Source organism: Ischnura elegans, chromosome 1 (genome assembly GCF_921293095.1).
Source record: "Ischnura elegans chromosome 1, ioIscEleg1.1, whole genome shotgun sequence".
In the NCBI taxonomy this organism is placed as follows: domain Eukaryota; kingdom Metazoa; phylum Arthropoda; class Insecta; order Odonata; family Coenagrionidae; genus Ischnura; species Ischnura elegans.
The window spans coordinates 159,659,621-159,682,685 of NC_060246.1; the positions used below are offsets into that span (position 1 = coordinate 159,659,621).

Consider the following 23,065-nt stretch of genomic DNA (forward strand, 5'->3'; position numbering starts at 1 on the left):
CAGATAGCGGTCAAAACATCTCCACAATTAAAATCTGAACTGCTTAGCGGGGTGCTGTGTCCTCCGAAGCTAGGAAAACGCAATCAGCAAGGGAAACGCTTGCTCTAGTGTTTCCCCGATTGATTTTTCGCAATGAGTCTCCGGATCGAGTTATAGCTCACCAGCTAACAGATGCTATTTGATATGTTGGGACATTCCCGGCTCTTATGATAGGTTCGCCATAGAAAAAACCCTCATGAAGACTTCACTGTCCACAGCCGATGTAACATTCCTTATAATTAATGCGGAGTATATTTCAAGCTAAAAATCTTTGATACCTCCACTTCACGCAGCCTAAATATCACTTTTTCTGTTAAATGATCGACATATGATTAGGTAATTCACAAAATATCCTCGCCTGTTGATATAGTACGCAAGAACTTACTGACGTATTCAAGGGTATCGAGCAAGCAGCCAGAAAATCCGCAACAGACACTAACGGTTATTTCCTTTCTAATAAAGTTAATTCATATGGGAAGTCAGTTCACATCAAAGGGGTTGTTCGTCCTCGGCTAGAAGAAGCAAGAAAAACAAAAAAGCAATCATGCTCTAATAATACCCAGAACAATATGACAATGAGATATTCACGCCAAAAGTAGACTCGGAGGATGAGATCCGGAAGCATAAGAGGCAAATCGTTTCACGAGCGAATAGTGGATACCAATTGGATACATCGTGCCAGTTATGCTGAAGTTCTAGGAAGAGTTAGAGAGAAGTAATATGAAAACGGGAGAATTTAATCGGCCAAATCATGAGGAAAGGTGGAATAGTGAACATTAGCGTTGGAATATGTAATACAAATGGAAGGGGATTCAGGTGGAGGTGAGATTCGGATAAGATACGTTTAGCAAGCAGGTGATGAAGTATGTAAAGCAGAAAAAAACACGTAGGTATTATTAAAAGATCATCCGATAGGAGAGGGGCTGGCTCGAACCGATCTTAGGACTGATGACTGCTGATAATGAAGTTAATAGTCAGCAGTCAAATGCTTAATCCATGCCGTGACCCCTATCCGCGAGCTAAATGTGAAAGCAGAAATGGGTCGCGCGCGCGAGGTGGGAGCAGCCCAAGGCCTTAAAAGCGAAGGCTCTCTTTCCACTCCGATGAAAATACGAGTGTACCACCTAACCGCCGCGCCGGAAACTTGACTTCAAAATCTCATGGCCCGAGTGAAAGGCCTTCAGCCAATCACAATGGAAAATGAAGTCCTCAGACGAGGCATTAAGCAATGATACCTACGATAGACGTGAATCTGACAGAAAATAAAATAGATATCCGGTAATTTGCCCACGTCCGATGATCGGTATGTTACCAAGTATTAATTAATTAATTATGAAAATGAAGTGGCAGAGTTACGTAACTTATACGAGTGAAGAATCTAAATTTCTACCATATCAATTTCCTGAACGGCAGAATTAAGCTATTCGTAACCATCCGAGGTCTCGAAGTTAAAACTAGGTCATTTTTGCGGCTCAAAATGTTCGAATCCCTCATTCAATGCGCGCCTCAATCACCCAACTAGACGTACGGTGTAAATAAATGGTCTCCAGGAAGGGAATCGCTCATTGATGACTGACAATAGAGCTTGATTATGGGCCCATTCAGTATGCCTCCTAGATTAGAGGAATTTTTTTTGGATTTGCGATTTTATTTTGGGCAGACTCGGCGACGACGACACACATCCAGCGAGATCAGAAGCAACAAATGCGTGCAAATACACCTGAAAAAGCAATGGATCAGGTTTGAGGCTGCAGAGACAAATTGACTCTCTAATGATAAAATTACACATGTGAGGTCGCACAATAAGACAGGAGCAAGCGGATGACCTCGTGGACGAGACAACAACAGGTGTGCTCTCTCGTCGACCCGCCCTGACCCACGACATTATGCGAGAGAGAGAGAGAAAATCCAATTATTTACGATTTATCGATTTCCATTTTTACGAAATCCAGCGATTCCGTCACGGTCGGCTGCACCATTCAATATAATCACGGCAAAACCCTCCCCCCGACCTGGAAACGGACGAGGATAGAGCAAAATGTGGTGCACTAGAGACCGTATCCATGTCGACCATAACTACAGAGCAACTTAATCACATCTATATTATACCCGCATGTCATTTCAATAGGTCAGTGGCGGGGGCTGATAGTATACTGATCGTTTGCAAAAAATTAAGGGCACGATGGATTATTTGACTCGAGATATTATATGGATATTTGACTCGAGAATTCAACCTAGCATCAAATGAAATCCTATACAGCTCGATGGAAACATGAATTCCTTAACCTATCCGTTCAAAAAAGAAATTTCTCCTATTCTATAGTTTCTGACGAACCTATGCACATAGTAAGGCTCGAGTATGATGCTCTCCTGGTAGCTCTAAAAGATATCCGAGGTAAATAGCTCAAGAAAAGGCGAAGACTAGAGCGTATCCTCCGAGTCTCCACTGTTGGAAGAAAAAAATTATGCTCCAGACATGTAAATTTTCAGCCAACGCTCCAGATAAAAAAAAAAAAGAGAAAATCCGAGGGAAAGGAACGAACCAAGCCACGGATTTGCACCGAATAAAAAAGTGACAATGGTGGTGAGAGGGGGTGGGAGCCGAAAAAGGGACGGACACGCCCCCACCGCGAGCGAGGGGCCGCTCCCGCCGCCAGGTGGCACAGTTTTCGCGTAGAGTTCACACGGCGGGGAGGGAGGGATGGATATACCAACCGACAGACCCCGCTCCACTCCTTCCAATCTGATCCGATTTTCGCAGCGGATTAACTGTGCATTTAAACCAGAGCAAAGATTCCGCCCCCTCCCCCTTCTCTCTCCCGCAACACGGTTAGAAGGGGAAGGAGGGGGGACAATACCCCTTTCCCCTCTGCTCGCGAAATGCAACGCCTTCTTCGATCCGACGACGGCAGCGGGAGTGTATGTATAATACCAAGGCGACAGAGGCTCACGTTCACTTGAGCAGTACTTACCGATCGATTTTCAGGCAAGCCATTGTTTTCGAAATTAGCAGCGGCTTATGCGTTTCACAACAACGTCTTTGATTTTTGTGGTTTAAATGTTTTTTTTTTCGCCAAATAGATAGTAATAGATCTAATTTCTGCCGCTAGTTATGGGAACAAAAAAAAAACAAGCGCTCAAAGGTAGGTATGGTAATTTTGCGCAAAAAGGGGTATTTTTTATAAAAATTATGTAAAAGAAAAAACTACAGATCAAAGGGGTTCCCCCGAACAATAAAGGACCCGCCACTCACCTATTGGGTCGGATGGCGGGGTAATATGTAGGCGTAGATGAATATTTGCCTGAACCTCAATAATTGAAAAAAAATTCTCAGTAATATGGAGGTGAATCTATCAAATTTGGGATATAGCTAACTGTTAAATAGGGAGTACATTGTGCAACCTGAACATTTCGGCGAATAATCCAAAGGAGAACGGTGGAGCGGGTGGCGTGTGCAACCAAATATTCGTGCAATAGCAACGAAACGATGAGTGCGAGTGTTCTGGGTAGCTCCTGACCGGAATTATTTCTCCATACGATTCGCCCAGGGCGTGGGCTAGAGAGAGAGAGAGAGAGGAGGATGCACACACAGCCTCGCCTCTCTGCCAGTCCTCATCTGTGAGCACCGGGTCGAAGGAGAGAGACCTACTTTCAGCAATCACTCTATTCCAGATTCCGACCGCTTGCCTCGTCGACCCATCGCCGAATGTCGGACACGCCACGACCAACTGATTCATCGACCCCGCTGCAGAATACAAGTCGAAATCGGGGTAAAATTCAATCACGCAGATTGAGGTCTTTCTGGACTACATTCATAAGCCGAAGACGCATGATAGTGCTCCCAAGCATGAGAACGAGGGAGAGTGGGGCGAGTAACATAAGAGACCAGTTGTCAATGAGCTGTTCCGATTGATATTGTGATGCACTGATAAATATTGCCATTAGCAACGGTACCGTTAATACTAAAGAGATGAGAATTGCCGGTGTGATTTCGGTTTTGGCAACTACATTCACGAATCTCCAGGTGATTAATGACCTCTAAACATTGCGGAGTAACAAGGGAACCTAATAAAAGACTACGCTTGCTAGTTTTCAAGCATTTTCTCTCGGTAATAACACTGGGCTTTCTTTTCAGTTTTCAAGGAAATACAAAGCTAAAACCGATCCTAGAGACTAAGAAACATTTCAATCATCGTAATCTGCAGGCGTTTTGCGGCAGCAAAAACTCACAACATATAATGCGGTGACATATTCACTCTAAGTTCATCGCCGTAGACGGCAAAATGCATTCCTGTCAGGCTTAGTCCGAGGCGGAAAACGTTTCTGAAACACGGTCATAGCAGCAGACTCATTTTAATCATAAATATTTACCGCTTGAGTACGGCAAAGAACCGTGTTCAGAAGAGGATGATTTCGCCTTGAACTTTTGGGAGATGAAGGCGAAAAATGACTGAGAATGCTGACGACGCGTGCTTCCAATTTCATCACAGGCGCGCGCGTTTGCCAAAAATAAGTATTCCCAGAGATATGACCATTTTGTGATACCTCTGGGAATAGTTTTTATATTTGCTTTAACAAAATTGGGGAAGAGCGAGAAAGAAAGAAGCCAGAGATGAAGGTGAGAGAGGTTTTGCGAAAAACAATAAATTATATTTTCCTGCAGTACATACATAATCACCTAATCGCAAAAAGCTGAAAGTATCACGCCGTTTTATTAAGAAAATTTTTGAGTTCATGCGGGGTAAACATTAGCAATGAGTTCCCCAATGATTGAACATTTCATTTTGATATGAGAGAGGCTCCTACCTCATGACCTGCCAATGAGAAAAGCGGATGACTGAGATGAGGTGTGAGGTCAGCGAGCCAGATGAGGATCAAGATGAGTGCTGAGGGTGACATACTCTGCTCGATAAACAGCATTTCGGTCGGATTAGTCGACTTGTTTGAACGACAATAAAAGATAGTCCAAAAGAGACGACGGCCGAAGCGTTCCGTGGAAACAATTGAGGGAGGCGGGGCGTGCAGATTAAGGGCAGAACGACCTCTCGCGGCGAAAATCGAGTGACCCCGAGCGAACGAGGTCAGAAGAGCGGTGGCGGCGGCGGCAAAGGTGATTCACGGAATGAGGACGAGGCGTGGGCACTCAGTCGGATGCAGCGAACACACACACATTGCGGCCAACATACACGCAGCCACGCGTCACAGCCTAGGTAGACACTCAAAAACAACAATGGCTGAAAGGAGACTGATTTGACTGTAGAGGGAATTGACTTCATTGATTGGACGCTGGAATTCAGATTCAGAATTCACCAATGTCCCACACAACATCGCGAATTAGTGATGCATAGCGCTCTTTATCATTCCTATCCCTGTTTTTTTATACTAAGCCGACGTTCCGGAATTTTAAACTTCCTCCATTAAGGATTTTTCATATTAGTTCATGGGTGAGTTAAAAATATTAACCATGAATGCTTCAATTTATAAAATCCCCGGAGATGGAATAATCAAATTCCAAGAATTCGAATTAATATGAACTCCTCCATAAGAACACTCAGGACTCCATGAATTAACAACACACGATTTTAATTAAAGAAACAAATATAATTGTTGTTTACAATGATTCAAGAACGTGAGGGATCTTAGGATTATAAACCTAAACGTCGGGAAATTAATCAACAAGTTTTTCCGAAACGTGATTCTATACATGAAAGCGCGTTTAACCTCAATTATTTCTATCCCTCTTCGATAGAAGCTTACTCACAATCAGCGAAAATTACATCTTAGAGCATCGTACAACGAACCCCGCTCATCCAATTTCCTGTAAATTGTTTGCTATGAATGTAATGTTTATACCTCAGTAATGCTGCCGAAGATTTAAACACAAGAGAATTTTTCTGGTTTCAGAATTTGGCTAGAAGAAGCCTGCACGAGGAGATGGGTTGGGCTGAGGAGAGTACACTCCGGAAGGGAGACAATGGGCGGTAATAACGTCGTCGAGGTAGTCTGCAGCGACGAGCGCAAAATGAGCCGAATCGACACAAGGCCACACAGCTGAGCATTGCACGCCACTAAGCACGCTCCCTCGCTCACAGCATGCCCTCCACCATCAATGACCCACTAAGGGATATGAAATTGGCACAGAAACCACTAAAACATTTTTCATCAAGACAGCAAGCAGGTGTAATGCAGATGAAACGATGCCGAGAGTTCCACAGGGCAGCGACAATGGACCTCTCCAGTTCCCCATTCATGTAACAGCAAAATGAAATGCAAATGGAACAAACGAAACAATTACTTAATATGAAAAAATAACACTGCTCGTTTCAGTAAGAAATAAAGCTACTTCACTTCCTGCGACTCAAGACAAGTATAAATATAAGAGGACCCCACAGAGTCAAAATTTCAACAGTACCTAACTGAGCCAAAGTTTTCGAGATTTGGACGTTTTTGCTGCCCAGCAAGACTTTCTTGATTTATATTTTTACCGAAATCTAAGAGAAAAATTTCCCTCAAGACAGTACGGCCAACGGGAGACATGGCGAATGGACGCAAGACGATACAGCCATCAGACTGACTTATAGGCACACCGATCAGCAGACGACAAAAAAAGAAGTTCTCTCTCTCTCTCGAGAGAGAGAGAAATGGTGAGGAGGGGTCAGAGAAAAGGGAAAGCGGCAGATGGTGTCACACATCACGATGGAAGCGAGGCTATTGGTCGGGAGGGGAAAAGTTGAAGACAGATGATGACGAACCCAATCGTCTAAGAAGTAAAACTGGGAGTTTCGAATTATGTCGAAGATAGGGTCACAACATGTATTTCATGGTAATATTCGATTCTTACAAACATTCAAAATGAACTATATCATAGAAATATAGAATTCTTTGGATTGAGCCAAATCACCAATTAATCCATGACGCACGCACAGTGAATTCCAATGAATTCAAGTACACATCAAATAAAGTCATACTTACAGTACCATCATAAAATCACTAATTGGACGATGAGAATGCGGTCACTTATCCTCCTCAACGAAAGCTGAGAAACCAGGCGAATGTGCGGGGCATAGAATTGGATATCCATCGGCAGGCAGGAGTGCGACATTATTGGGACGATTTCGTCTCAAAGCACGAGGCGGAGACAAGTAGTATGCGAAAGAGATTGAGAGAAAAATGAAGAGTCGAGGGGTATTTATTATCAGAGGTTCATAAGGACAGAGAGGGAGCAAGGCGAGATACGAACGACGCCTATGAGAATAGAGAGAGAGAAAAACGTGTCGTGTGTTTGGGTGGGAAGTAAGCGGAATAGAGTTGAGAGAATAGGAGTGAAAGAGGACAGGAACGGAGCGGTGTCGTCGTCCGTGGCAACGATTGTAAATACCGCGAGCGCATTCCAATGGGAGGGGGTGGGAGGGAAACGGGGACGACACCCGCCAGGGGGAGAGGGGGCGGGAAAAAGAGGGGAGTGCCCTCCCCTCCTGCTCCACACATTGTGTGCCGCCGTTAAGTGTACTTATCCCTTTCCAAGTGAACACGCGGCCGACAAATATTAAAACGCGCTCGACGACGTTGGAGGGGGTCATCTGGGATAACAGGGGTTAGCAGGGGGTGAGACAATATCAAACCCATACCTACCACATAGGAGAAGGCGAAGGTAGGTTTATTGGTGACAGGCTACAGAGAAACAAGGTTATATAAAAAAGGTATGCATATTATTGATCGCCTTGATCACAAAAATGATCCATCACGCACAACCATTGATGCCGACAGAAATGCAGATTTGTCCTGCGTACCGAGCGTAATATTCGAAATGAAATTAACTGATCATTGCCAGTAAACACATTTGCTCAATTACTTCATAGCCATTACGAGTACGTCAATATTTTTCGGGTACATCCGTAGGAGAATAATCGAAAACTATGCATTAAATACATCCAATGGAAACGGTTGACTAGCTCTCTTTAGCCCATTATCTGATCAGGACCTCATACGGAGCTAACGCATATGCGAAAGCCATCAATTTGGTGATAATACCTACGCATCGATGTCAACAAAGCACGCGTGAATTGAGTTCGCATAAAAACTTTTCCATAATTTTTTTATCGCGGCGCTAATACGCCAAAAGGAATGTTTCGCAAGACTCCGACGCGGCGCGTATGCCCTAAATTTAAGTGACGCAGATACATCAAGAGATAATGACTTTGGTGCCGCATTCTCTCTCTCTCCAATCGTGGAATCTTCAGAATATAACCTCAATAGAGAAATTAGGCCGCGCGCAACGTGATCCATCCGATAATTAATTGTACCAAGACGCAATCAGGAGCTCAAAGAGAGGTGTAAAGGAGAGAGATTTCGCCTGCCTCTCCATAACACAGATTCGAACTCAAAGTTAGAGGAAATAAAATAAAAGCAAATATAGATTGATATTACGGACCCCATGTGCCCTAATCGAAGAAAGTCATCGGGTGGAAAATATTAAGATGACTATCATTGAAGTATTCGAACGATTAAGGTAGTTTCCTAATCGCGCAGACTTAAAAAAGACGCAAAGAAATGTAAGGAAAGGGGAATATCTCACCTAAATCACTGGAGACATGAAGTAAGAAGTAAAGGTGGAAGACTCGCAAGGCAACAAAAAGAAAAAAAAAGCCTTTCTTAGTTTAACCTCCAAGTGCACCCACGCCCCCTGCCAAACCCCTCCCACTCCCCCTTCCCACCCACCCCACCCCACATTTCCAAAAACGACTCGTCCGCAAGGTCGCGCCGAGAGGGGGGTGGGGTGGGGAGGGGTAGAGGAGGGGACAGAAGACGGGTGGGCGTCGCGATGGGCAACCTGTTTGACCTCCCAAGTTCACGAAGCGAGCGCCGAGTCCATCTCATCACGACTATGCAAGAAAAAGAATTAACGCCATGGCAAGAATCGAGGCTACCCAACCGATTTTCTCAACTGAAACGAAAGAGGATGACATGATGTGTATGTAATACGTGGGGTATACAGGACACCTATCGGCAGAAAAATACATCCCTTTCCTTACCCCAAATTTAAGCGTCCCTCGGCACATCAATAGCCTCTCCACCACACGCGAGCAAGGCGACAGATGAAACTTAGGACTGACTAGATGGCGAACTAATGTAATCCAGTAGAAGGCAGGTGTGTGGAGGCAGCAAAGAAAATCTCCCAACGAATAAGGCTCTTCCGGATTTCCGGCCGGGTGTCATTGTTTTCCCAACGTTTCGACGTCCCGCGTACCTATGATAATATCTCATTCGGTCTATTCGCCGTGTCACCAGATCTTTCTTAAAATCCTGCACCCTGAGGGACAAAATATCATTAGCTATGCGCGTGGAAAAGAAACCTCAGACACCACAGAGCTTGGAAGCGACAACCGGAGGCTATCCTCTCCCCTTTTCCGCAGTACAAATATCCAATATTTCCGAGAGATGTGTTGAAGGGGTGGGTGTCCCCTCTAAAGCCCCTTATAGCAGAGGGGGAGGGGTCGGCTGTGGGCGATCGATACATGTGGCAACGTAGCGCTCGACAACGCGCGAGGAGGTAGCCACAGATGAAGGACAGGTCGCATCAGCGAAGGAATACACCGGAAAGGGAAATAAAATACATATCATTTTATTCAATGTTAAAACTGGCTTATTAATAAATTTCACTCCAGCGAGAATCGAAAACTATTAAAGCATTTATCCTATAGTTATAAGGGGGTATGTTTCTTTAAAAATAACGAAGGATAATTTGGTAACTTCACCATAACAGTTTTTAAATCATTGTGAATTTACTGCTTTAATTAAATCGCTGGAAAATTACTTGCGTAAAGACGACAGGGAAGTGTTAAATTTACCAATAAAATCAAAGAATATCGGTGAGTTTCCTCAATTATCCTCTATTATGTCACGCGTGAAATATTAATTGATAAACAAATGTGGGTAATATATGTAGGAAATGCGCATCCAAGTGGAGTGAAATTAAAAAAAAACACGCAAGCGTCCCTCACGACTAAAAATGTCCACAGCGGGCGAGTCTGTCCTGTTCTCCCTTAGATATGGTCTAAGTGTTCTCCGAAAAAAAGAAGAACGATGATAATGTAATGGAGGGGGAGGAAGAAAGAGTTGGAGGAGGCACGCGTCGAGTCAAGGCTAACATAAGAGAGTGGGCCCACCCCTTCCCTCCCCTGCTGCTTTCAAGGGGAATATTCACCCCCTCCACCTCCTTCCCCTCCCCTCGCACGCACTGCGACCCCGTCTCGTCCTCCCAACAAACACATTCCACCTCCTGCACCCAACAAACCCCCAAGGATATTTCAGGACGCGACTCCCGTCCCTTCGTATTCACAGCTGCGGTTTACAGTCAAGACTCTCCCAACAAAAGCGCTTGTCGCCTACGTTACGACTCAACGTTTTAATACCCAACGAATTCCGTTTATTGAATATTTATTTTCACGAGAAAAGTAAGTGATATAATTTAAATCCAAAGGTAATCCTGCCACGTAATGATACCATCATAATGTTATCATAAAGATTAGCATAAACTTACTGAATGGATAGGAACCGACAGCGCTATATGTATAGGGGGAAAGACGGATTGAAAGATGGTAGAATCAGAAATTGAGGAGGTCAATAAATTTCTATCTATCGAGTACCAAAACTAATGACGCATACAGCCAATTGCAGTGGCGCAGCAAGGGGGAGGGGTTTGAGAAGATCAGAGAAATTTTTAAGTTTAATCCATTTTACTTGAATGAATTGATATTACTAATAGAATAATGTAAGGATTAAATTAAATATCCCTCAGAAAGCCGTAAAACTCACCCTTTTGAACCATTTATCTTAAACGTCCGCAATTTATTAATCTCGCACCTACCTCTCATCCTGGTGGGTATACCATATTAGTACCGTATTATACCATATTGGTATATATACCGGTATTAGTTGCACCTAAACCCCCCGGCCTTAATTCCTAGCTGCGGCCCTGCAGCCAATAATTCTAAAAAGGGTATATTCTTTTAAAAACGAAGGAGAATTTGGTAATTTAACCATAACAGTTTTCAAGTCATCAGAAACTTACTGCCTAACTGGGAGTCGAACCCTGAACCTCCTGACCTCGCGCCGGGAGCTCCGCCATTTTTTCCCCCGTCTATCTGTTTATATCCATTTATTTGCGCGCTAAGGACTAATATAATTCGCTGGGAAACCTTCCGTTCTCTCATCAGGAAGATAATGGCTAATATTGAGAATCATGGCCACTGGACGAGGAGAAATCGAATGGTAATCACACGGGGGAAAAAAAACTCACCACCTAGCCATTCCCCGACAAGACTTTCGCTTCCGCGGCATGAGAGCAAAAACTTCCAGGGACGTACGTACGACTTTCCAACGACCCCCGGTCATATCATGCAGCAGCCGGAGGTCGAGCCTTTTTAAACAGAAGGGCCAAGGCGAACGCACGCACGCGGAGGCCTTTCTCTACACGCATTACACCAAACAGCAGCCACACACACGCAGGCACGCGCGCGCCATCACACAATCCGTGGTCGAGCAGAGCAGCGACCTGGGGGCGAACAAGATGGCCGATTGAAAAGGGAAGGAAGGAGACGTCGAGTCAAGGTCGACTCTAATGTATCGATTGGGGAAAGCGAGGCGAGGGTGAAGATGCTCGAAGGAGGAGACGTCGAGGGACGATTGCAGACAGTCTAAGGTGCAGCCCCGACTACCAATGAGACGATGTCAACTCAAAGAATGCCTGGTGCATGAGAGCGACAAATGATGAAAATAATTCACAGTGTCCGGCGATATCTGGTGGAAATGTTTTATATCCGAATAAGTTCAACAGATTCAGGCTTCCATTGGTGGAAGTTAGACATATTTAAATAAATAAAAGATCGTAGCACTTTCCCACAAGAATTTTTAATGCGTACAACGCGTTTCGGCTCACTGAGCCATCATCTGGCACAAGAACCAGATGATGGCTCAGTGAGCCGAAACGCGTTGTACGCATTAAAAATTCTTGTGGAAAAGTGCTACGATCTTTTATTTATTTAAATATGTTTTATATCAATGAGAATAAAATAAAATGGTAACCTTCCACACAATTTTATTTACTAAAGTACCGACCCGGTTTCGACACGTAGTGTCATTATCAAGGTACCAGTTTGGCTTTCCAAGTTCAATATATACCGTCCAGCAAGAGAAAGGCGGGGTGGAAAGGATAGCAAGGGAGGGGGGAGACAATTTGACTAAAATGATGAAAAGGTGAAGAGACATGGCTAGAGGGTGCATCGTTCGGAAATACGTTTTACACACTGGGTTAGGACACGAGGGGATAAGTATTCATATTTTCCCCTAATCAACAATGAAGGAGTTAATTAAATGCTTGGGAGAGCGTGTAAACCTATTGGGTAGGGCAGTTACCTATTTTCGAGGGGACCCGGGTTCAAACCCACAGTGATTCCATCTTTCACTTCGTGTCCCCGCATCACCCCACGCAGTAACCAATGTCCAAGACAACCATTGACCGTTTATAATTTTTTGAGTGAGTGTAACCAACCCTTTTTACTAGGAATTATAAATGTTTGTTTGTTTTGGAACTCAATAATATTGTTACCATATATTTTGTGTTATTATGACCACCATACATTTGCTGATGCCAACTTCTAGATTTGCATGATTTTCATGATTAGGATATCATAAAGATTATTTTTCTGTGTTATTCCCTACCCTGCCAAAAAATAAACGAACCAAGATCCTATCACACAAATCCCCGGTTAGCAGTAAGTAACTGAAAATCTCACAACATCAGTAGAAAACAGCCATTCGACAGTTGTGTTAATTAATTGAAAGGTTGATGAAAACGTACCGTCGATGCCTTCAACACATGCGAACAGACACAAAGAGAGAAGACCACAGATACAGAGACAAGAATGCTGCGTGAGAACTCAGATTCCCAGTCTTTTTTTAAAGGGGGGAAAAATGAGAAATGCAAAGAGAAAAAAAACAGACTGGAGGCAGCTCAGACAGACGACGATCAACCCGCGGTGCACGACGGGAAATCACTCCATCCCTCCCCATCTCGTGCACTCCAAACCCTTTTTCGTCTGCTCTTGCGTCTGGAGTCACGTCTGCACAGAATGGAAGGGGGCGTGCATTCAGACGAAAACCCTCCCCCTCTAGTCTTTTTTCCCCTCTCTCTCTCTCGACTCCTCCCCTTGTTTCTGCTATTTTTCGACAAACTTCAGTGAGAAAGAGATTCAAAGGGGTCGGAGCAGCGGCGAGACGAGGAGAGGGTGGTGGTGGTATCAGGGGCGGAAGACAGAGGGGGTGAAAAGGGTGGGGGAGAGGAGTCCGCGCACCCAAAAAGCTACAGGGATGCAAACTGAGGGATTTTTGACATCAACACAAAGAACAATCAAATTTCTAGCCATTTGTTTGAACAGCAAAATAACTATTTCACTATCAAGGGAGACATGGAGCCAGTTGCCTCTTGGAAAACCCCAGAATCCTTTCCAACCATCAAACACTAAATGTGTCCCAAAATTTTAACCTTATCTGAATCCCTAATTTATCTTGCACCATATCCCTAGTAATTTTCCCTAACCGCGTTATCATATGAATACTACGAATCTTTGTCTTTTACTTGATAACACTTTTGAATATTATTTTGTTCATCGCTCTTTATGTTTTGCTTACCGTTCGTTCATTGTTTTCTTTATTAATGCGAGTCCTTTGAAATTGGCCTTTTGCAGTTTTTGGACTTCATAAATTAATAAATTAAATATCCATAACCATTTGCAACACTGCACTTCAAGAGCAAACGCATTCTCACGAGCAGTTTCTTTATTGTTCTCCCCATATCTCTCCACTTTCCCACAATTCTCCCAGGCAAAACTTCACCCCTTCTCAATCAGACCGTCACTCATCAACGACTGCGAAACTCCAGTGCGGCTGCAGGTCCTGAAATACGCTCTTTAAATACGACGCCGTGGCGAATGAATAGTAGACAGAGAGAGGCGTTCCACTATTTAGTAGGGCCGCTCTCTCTCTGACTTTCTCTTCTCTCTCTGCTCTGAATACGATCCCCCCCACCCTCTCGAACAGTCTAATGAGCACTCTCCACCCACCCGCCCCATCCACAAGAGGAGCGATCCCTTGCCGTGCTTCCGCGTGACTCCGTGCACAAACCACGGGTCTCCCTCGCTTTCCCTCTCCTCGGGAAAGGGGGCAGTCGCCACGATGAGGGGCGGCTGCTGCCCCCTAGGGGGCGGGGGGGCAAGAGGGACACGCGTCGTCGCTGCTCTCCACCCCTACAAAAAGACGCAGCACGAACGAGGGAAGATTATACGAAATTGAATTGAAGCAATGGATATGGAAGGCACGCATTACTACTAAAACAGCTATGTTAAGCTTCAATGGCATCAAACATATCCCACATTGAGACCTCGTCGTCTGACTCTTATCTCATGCCCTGTCAATGTTTAACACTAGAATCACAGATTGAATGATAAAATTTATTCCCCATGGGCGTATCCAGCAAGGGGCAGGCTACCCACCCCCCTTAGAAGCAAAAATGGCAAAGGTCATTAAGAAAAATAATATTTTTGAAGCAAATTTTTTTAAACTGATAAAGAGCTGTTCCAGTTTCCTTAAAATTTTTATTTCATTCGCCTTTTCCATACTTAAATCTTACTGGAATAGCCATGGCTTGCCCCCCCCCCCCTAGTTTTAATCCTGGGTACGCCCTTGTTCTTCCTTATCTTTTGCAAGAGGTAGTCACAATCCATACGCGGATACAAGAAGAATCTTAGCCGATATGACAAGAAAAATATAGCTTTCTCTCATTTCATAATCTCAGCATTGATTGAGTCACTTCAATAGCCATGGAAGACTCTTCATTGACATGCTGGATGGTTTGAAAGAGGAAATGAGTAGCCGAACGCCAGCATCACATCCAAGAATCTGGTCGAGGCCAAATGCGCGCGGAAATATATTTTTAAAAAAGTGATCCACTGTTCGGGAGTCCTCGAGACAATTACATCGTCATCGCTTTGGTCACTGCGATACACTGCAATAACTACCGCGTGGATTCTGAAGTCCCGATTCTTCAGTACTTAAGCGGAGAGTGTGCAGGGGGGGGGGGACGCAGCGAGAGGGGTCCCTCACGAGAAGAGAGAGTACAATTGGGAAGTGAGAAGAGGACTGTGGAATGGAAACAGGATTCGACGAGCAGGAATGACCAGCCGAAGGACTGGAATACTAACACGAACTCGGCACACCTCGCTGGACCAGCTACACAGCTTCGCGGGGAGACAGCTACACAGCCCAAGTGACATACCGGCTAGTTTTAAAGGGCAACTTGCAACAAAGCTGTAAAGCCCCTCGCAACTTACAGAGAAAACGATCATTAAATTATGAGGGCTTCGCATCGACTTTTTGGCCGAACCAGCAAATCGTGCACATTAATCAATCGTGCACAGTGGGTTTGCTGATACTGGTACATGGAGTTACTAAAATATAGCGAACGAACTCCTCAACGTGACACTCCACGACTACCCAGTATAGCTTAAGAATAAAGGGAAGTCCCCGCCCTGATTAAAGGGTAGAACATCCTCTGTGAGCAACATGGGGGCTGCCTACGAGCCCAGAGGGCCGGGAGAGGGTAAGTGCGTAACGTTATGAGGGAAAGCGGCAGTGGGAGATGTTGGGAGAAAGTGAGGACCACTTCCCATCCTAATCGAAGCCGCCGTGATGCACAGCTCCCCCACTTTCATTTCGACGACCTAAGCAAAGCACGGGAAATGCGCTTCCAGTGGTGTTTGTTCTCAAGGCTCATTTGAACAAAGCTTAATTAGCAGCAACATCATGCACCTCGCCCCTCTTTGAGTGTCAATTGAATGCAATTAAAAATATGTTCGCACCACAGAAGGCAACAACATTATTTACCACAATTTGTAGGCATTATTCCGGAAAAAGATAATTAGTTACGTCGTTTACTGAAGTATTCTTATCGCAGAGATCATGAAAGATAAATATACATTTCCTATGGTGGAAATTCAACCAGGCATATAGCAAACGAAAAACATTCCATCGAGGCGTTTACTTGAACAACACGCATATCGGATAAAATGATAAAAAACACTCAAGGAGCCATCAATTGCGATTTCTTGATAAATATGACACTAATTATGCTCTATCTGGTATTATCAGCCGAAACAACTCTAGGTACAGAAGGAAATCCTCATAGTGTTTCCATAAGGACACACCCACATAATAAATGCCCTGTTAACTACAAACAGATGAGAAAGAAAATTCGGAATTTGCGGGCTGCACATCTCGTCCTAATCGGCAAGATAGTACGCGTAGATTAAACGATAGTAAGCCGGAAATTGAAGAACGCAATTCGTAAAGACACGCCCATTTTGAAATTGTCATATTATTCCAAAAAGAACATTAATTCTGAGCAAAATAAATGGTTAAACATTTTACAAAATCGACGTTTCATAAATCATTACCCAACAATGATGTAACTATCTCCTTCTACCGCTACTGAATTTTAACCTAAGACATTTCAATATTATTATCACACTAATATAACAGAACGACTGACTTGAATACCAACGTCTAATCCCCATCCTGTTTCAACACTCAGCCGTAATCCATACTTAAAAAAACCAATCAGATTTACTAACCGGATGAATATTGCATAGGTAAGGGCAATTTTCATTCGAAAGAACAAGGGTCTCCAATGTGAATACTTTCCATCCCAACGGGAATCCTTGGGGACGCGGTAACCAGTCACATTCGAGGAATACTAGAGAGGGACTAGAGAGAGTGTGTAAAGGCGGGCACACTCCTCCCCTTTAAGAACGAACGCCCTGCCAGGATCGCGGGGGTTCTGCGCCAGCCAGGGTGCGGCCGCGGCAATGCGCAGGCCCCTTGGCTGGCGGTTTACCCTGCGGAGCCCCTGACACACGCTGAGAGGGGGAGGATTGGGAGACCCCCCCTGTCGAAAAGGGGAAGGACTCCATACAACGCTCTCACCCTCCCATCCACAGACTCACTGCGGTCACGGCTGGAGCCACACAAAGCATGCGATGCGTACAGATAGCCTAATACTTGCACCGGGTTTCTCCGCGCGAAGGTTGGCAAAACCCACACGTCTCAACGAGCTAGTGGAGGAGAGAGCCACGAAGCACACGACACAAGAACAGCAGAGGGCGTAAATCAAAATACAAAGGATAGTTCAAATGGACAAGGGCTGATGGAGAGAATAAATAAAGCTAAACAGAAAAACATTCATTATGAACACGATTCACTTCCCTTTTAATACCAATAAGATTTAATTCCATGCATTATTGTGAGAACTACAGGATTAATGCTAAATAGTTCCTTTTGGACCTAAGTACATATAAATATCACAACATTGCACATTTCCAAAATAAGGGAGCAATGCTTTAAATAATGAAGATGGTGAAATATTAAACTTCCTAATAATGCAAATAAGTTGCAATGATTCAAGTGTATTTAAGTACGAATATATTTCACTTTACGTATTCTTACGTGAGCACATGACGTGCGTAGAATCAACAATCAACGTGGAAGCAGCAATTTTGTCAATTTTCCAGAAATTCGAGAGTAAATTACGATACCAAACTCCGCGCAAAAAACTCCTCCACCAACGTTTCGCCAGCTACTTTGACGGACAAAATTCTATGTCACTATCAAATATAGTTACGTCCTAGATCCTGGTCTCTTCGAGTGTAAACCGAGCGAAACCTATTGCATCTTCAACATTAAGGCAGTGCACAAAACAACAAGAACATGACTTAGTCCACTTTTTACTCATTTTCTTACAACTGAAAATTAGATGAAGTGAACAAGCATCCCCAGGCTAACAAAGTGTAAGAATTGTAGACATCTCAGACCCTGGAACCGTCCCTTCAACGTAAGAGGAATGGGTGAAGGGTACCATAGGCCTCCCTGAAATGAGGTAGTGAATTATCGGTTAGCTTGAAGAGAGCGTTGACCCGTACGACCGACCACGAACGTAAAAAAAAACGCTTGTAAGTTGAGTGATCGCTTAAAACTCGTCAGAAAGGTTGAGTCGTACCAGAATTAAAGTTTAAAAAAAATGTGGCCCTAGGTATTGTTTCAGGTTTTCAACTTCCGAATCACACACTGCATTAAGTCACGAGGGAACGTGAATATGTGAAGAGACGAACTGAAGAGCCAGAGATAAGAGGAAGGAGGGACAGAAAACCCATACGGAACGCCTCGAGTGTAAGAAGTGAGGAGAGGCAGAGGAAAGGGGAAGGGGTGGGTGGGGAAGTACGGCCCGACCTTGAGGCTGGTATTCGAGGGAGGGGAGGAGCTAGGAGTGGGGATAGTGGAGGGGAAGAGTGAGAGAGAGGGGGTGGAGAAGATTATTCCGTGCGACCTTCGCCTGTCCGCAGTCGCCTCTGGAATAGAGTGCCGAAAATGAGGAGACGGGAGGGACGCCGATCACAAGTCTCGGGGGCCGAGTTCTATGTAGCGCACTCACTCACCTGCGAACTGTACATCTAGAAGTAGTCCATGGAGGAATCGTAAATAAAATGAACGATTTATTCGGATGAATTGGATCATGACTCTCTGACGAAGTCGCTCAACTAGGAAAAAAAAACGTTCAAAATGAACGATAATTCCAATGAGCTGAACGTAGATGGCTGCGATGCTAAAGAAATGAGCAATGCGGTTGCTAGCCGAAAGCCTAGTGTGGAAGGAGCAGGGTGGAAATGTAAGTATAATTTACCCATAATTAGGGAGTATTATCGTCACGCGTAGGGTGGTGTCTCATATGAATACAAGGAGCTTCGATCAACAAGTCATGATCAAGATGATTGACATAAGGAGATGGAAAATATACTCCCTGGATCGCTTGCGTATACACACGCAATATTAGTGAATGCCCCATCAATATTTAAGCGGCCTCTTCGCTGAGCTGCAAGGACGAAGAGTCTAAATCCCAAATTGTATGCGACGTAAGTATGAATCTAATTTTTTTCCGGAATAATTGACTACTTTGATAACATCTTAGAATCATTAGAAAAGCTGGTAAGAATATTAATTTTTCAAAAGGAATTTCAAATGGAAAATGATCGCACGCTCGTAAAGACACTCCGAGATACTGTAGACCCGACGAAAACATTGTAGTTACTGAAGGGGTGGATATAGAGAAAAGAAAAGATTCAGAGGAACGATGAAGAAACATTTCAACGAACTTTACAACTGAAAGATTGTATATCCCATGAATCGCTGCCCTCGATGACACACCGTTAAGCATTACGTATACAGCACAGTCCAAAAGTCAAACATTGCTGGCGAAATGAAATACAAAATGACTGAAAACAATGATATGCGATTTGGTGCAAATATGACACTAAATGAGGAGTGGCCGATTGATTGGCGTTCGAATTGTGTAGGCTGAACGTCTCCTTTCCTCGGCTGTGGTGGAGGTTTTCAACTGGTAGGGGTAAGACGTGCCATTCCATTAGGGTCTGGATGACATAAATCACAGGGCGGGTGAGGGATTGAAGAGGGTGCGGAGGTGGCGAGGAAGATCATCTTGATGGGGGTGAGTAGACGCAAGAACGAGCTGAAAGGGTGGTTGGATTCATTCAAATTATGGGGATGAAGAAAATCACGAGTGCCGAGGGGATGGAAGCTACGTATGGGCGGAGAAAAAAAGAGCGAATGGAGACGGTGACGCGAAAAATTAGACAAACAACTTCATTGACGTTCGTCTTTCAACACGCACTAATAAAATGAACTTCGTATGACATAACGTGGAAATACGCACTGATAAACTTAGTGCGTGGGTTTGTTTTTCCGTCCCACGAATTCGATTAGTAGGTAGGCATCACGGAGTATGGCAGTGAGATGCTCGCACATGGATTAAAGGACTATGGCATTATGCTTATTGGAAGTTCAAAGAAAAAGGACAAAATCATCTGGGCGAAGAATGGCCTGGGGAAAGGAAAAGGCCATCACAACATGTGTGAGTGGGGTGAGCTCCACCCTTACCTATTCAAACCAGTATTCGCGTTGAATCACTGATTAAATTCAACAAGCTGACTATGAAGAAATCACCGACAAGCAGTTGAATCTGCAGGTAAAATACAAATGAATGCTGGCCACGAACAAAAGCAAGTGTGTTTCTTCCAAAATGATACCCGTGACATTTCCAATAAAAAAGAGACATTGTTTAGCGTTTAGGCCGTACCGGTAAACCAAGTTCAACACAACCACCCAGTTTTAAGTACAACAATTTTTGTGCGCATCTGTTTGCGCTTATGTGTTGTTTGTGAGAGCAGAAACCTTAATACTAATCCTTGTGTAAGCTTTCGCGGTGTGGTGAGGATTCAGAATCAGAGTGGTTTTCGGGGTTACTACCGCGTAACTAAGAGATGAATCTACGCGGTAGTAACCCCGAAAACCAGCCTCCTGAAACCTTAACACTAAATTGAGAACATTGGTGAATACACACTATTTATACGCACTATTAACAGGAATACTTTTTTTTTCATTGCAAGCAGCAGTTTCTATTATTTTGAAGAAAAAAAACTGTCGCCAAATTATAATCACCGAGGGGATGAACGACAAAGGGAGCGATCGCTCAGGGGGGAGAGGTGATAGGCTTTGCCGGGAGGTGAGGAGGCAAGAGCCGGCAAGAGAGCGGGGAGGAGGCGACCGGCCGATGGCAGAGGGAGAGAGGGCTGATGCCGGCGCCGCCGACCCCAAACTCGACGGGGGGACGCGAGGACTTACAAGGGCGAGGGTGCGGTCGAGAGAGGGAGACCCTTTTGGTGTTCCTAGGCAGTGAGGGACCTTGAGGGCCTCCTCTTCGATATGTTGGGGGAGAACATACCCCGTCAGGATCGCAAAGAGCGGTGAAGGGTAGGGGATCGGCGGGCGGGTCCATTCTGATGGGGTTGGACACGGCGGTGGGGAGATACACGCTTCCATCCCCTCAATGTGCCTCCGGGAAACGTGGGACCGACGCATGTGAGCCGTGAGAGACCAGCCAATGCCATTTTAACCTCACCACCCAACTTGGGAAAGGGCTCTCGATCCTGCATTAAAATAAGCGTTAGAATTACATTATTCGCGCGCACGGGGCCAGCCAGGTGCCGGGGAGATACAACGAGGTATGCCCACACACCACAGTGCGATCTACATACTATCACGACATGGGAAAAAACGGCGAGCTACGAGACATGGACTTCGGTAGCGATCAATGCACATGAAAGCCGGAGAATACCGATAGGAAGGGAAACAGACAAGTCGCATTATCCTACACAGTATTTTACCTGGATGAGTTGATCGAAAATAGAAAAATAAAACACTCAAACATGTCACTCTAGAGGACAACTTTATGTGAACGATTTTAATGTCAGGTGCACGCGACATGGAGCACACAATCGCCGACATGCCTTCCCTCCCGGGAAATTACGCATTATGGAATTTGTACACGAACGGTTAAAAAAAGAAATGTGAGGAACGAAAACCCCGAAAAAAGTGGAAATGCGGCGGCCAGTGGCGCAGCCCTGCAGAGAGAGAGTGAGGGATACAGGGGCGGCAATAAGGGGGGGACGGGCTCTAACACACATGTCCTTTTCCTTCGCCCAAACTACAGGGAAGGGGAATGAATTCTAGTGCGAGGCGAGGGCCAGGCGGTTGCTGAAAAGGGACGAGACAGCTGTAGGGGCGACCACCCCAAGCGGACGCACGCATCAGCCACCCTCGCGTGCTGAAGACAGGGGAGGATGGCCATCTTGGCGTGAGGACAGTGAACCAAAAGGAAGGAGAACTCGACGTACGGAAACTCGAAAACACCATTCCCGAAAAACATGCATTACATTTGGACACGAAACATGACATGCAAGGTGAAAAAATACGTACGAAATATCTCTATGATGCAGAAATAAAGTGTATAATTGCAGCGAAATGTGATATTTTGGATTCGACGGACGTAGCGTTGGTAATATGGTCAGCAAAACAAAGAAAATGTATGAAAACTTCCAATTTGGACGCAAAATAAAATACTATCGGAAAATCACGAGGGTTCGAAAAAGAAAAACACCGTATAATACCAAACAATGAGATAAGATAACAAGACCCAACGAGCTCAAGGTATATGTGCACGATTTCTTACAATGGATTCTGAGTAAAAGAGTACACCAAAAATCGTTCGACTCCTATGGCCATCGGACTAAGAGGTATATACACACAAATCCACTGTGACAGATGGACAGAAACGGATTAAACATGTACGATTTCGATCTTTCATCACATCCCCACTTACGACGATTTCAGTAATGCAACGAGAATATTCCCCACGGCCGAAAGGCTAAGGGAATAACTATCGAGCAGGCACATTGGATGTATTTAAGGAGAAAATTCAGGAAGAATCGCAATTCTCACCAACCAAATCACCAAAGATTAGAAATTACAGCTCCTAAATGTTCAAAACTAACGTCCCGACTTCTTAAATCGCAAGTACGCTTTACATCGGATTCCAGAGAATAACGTTATCTTACTCATACCGAGAAGGAAGCTTTCGTCGGTGTTTCCGAAGCTATTAAAGCGAAAAAAAATGTTGTCACGTGTAGACATGTGTCAGTAATACTGTAGCAGTCCTGCGCAATGAAGAATTGGCGCTTGGGGGCTGGGAGCCGGCACGGGGCACACAAACGTGAGGCGAAGGCGACCTAGACCGTACACGGAACCGGTGACTTATCGGAGAAAGACCCATCTCCATCACTCCTGCACATTTCCAGAAGATATTTGCCAGAAAAATTACACTCATAGAATACACGCAGTGTTAGGACCAACCAGTCTGAGAGTGAAACTAAAGCAAATGAATCAAACACACTAAAAATTAAACTCATGGGATGAGCATCATCATCTGATTAGGCACAATTTTCACTTCCCTCGGATATACACCACCACACAGCAAGAATAGCAATAAATGTCTCTTACATATAAGGGG

The 23,065-nt window shown here is 44.5% G+C and overlaps 1 protein-coding gene across 3 annotated transcripts in view; it reads right to left on the bottom strand.

Moving 5' to 3' along the window:
- The window catches only part of LOC124172695 (speckle-type POZ protein B), an 87,399-nt gene that overhangs the window by 62,779 nt on the left and 1,555 nt on the right, over positions 1-23,065 (bottom strand). The gene's annotated exons all lie outside the window — the stretch shown is intronic.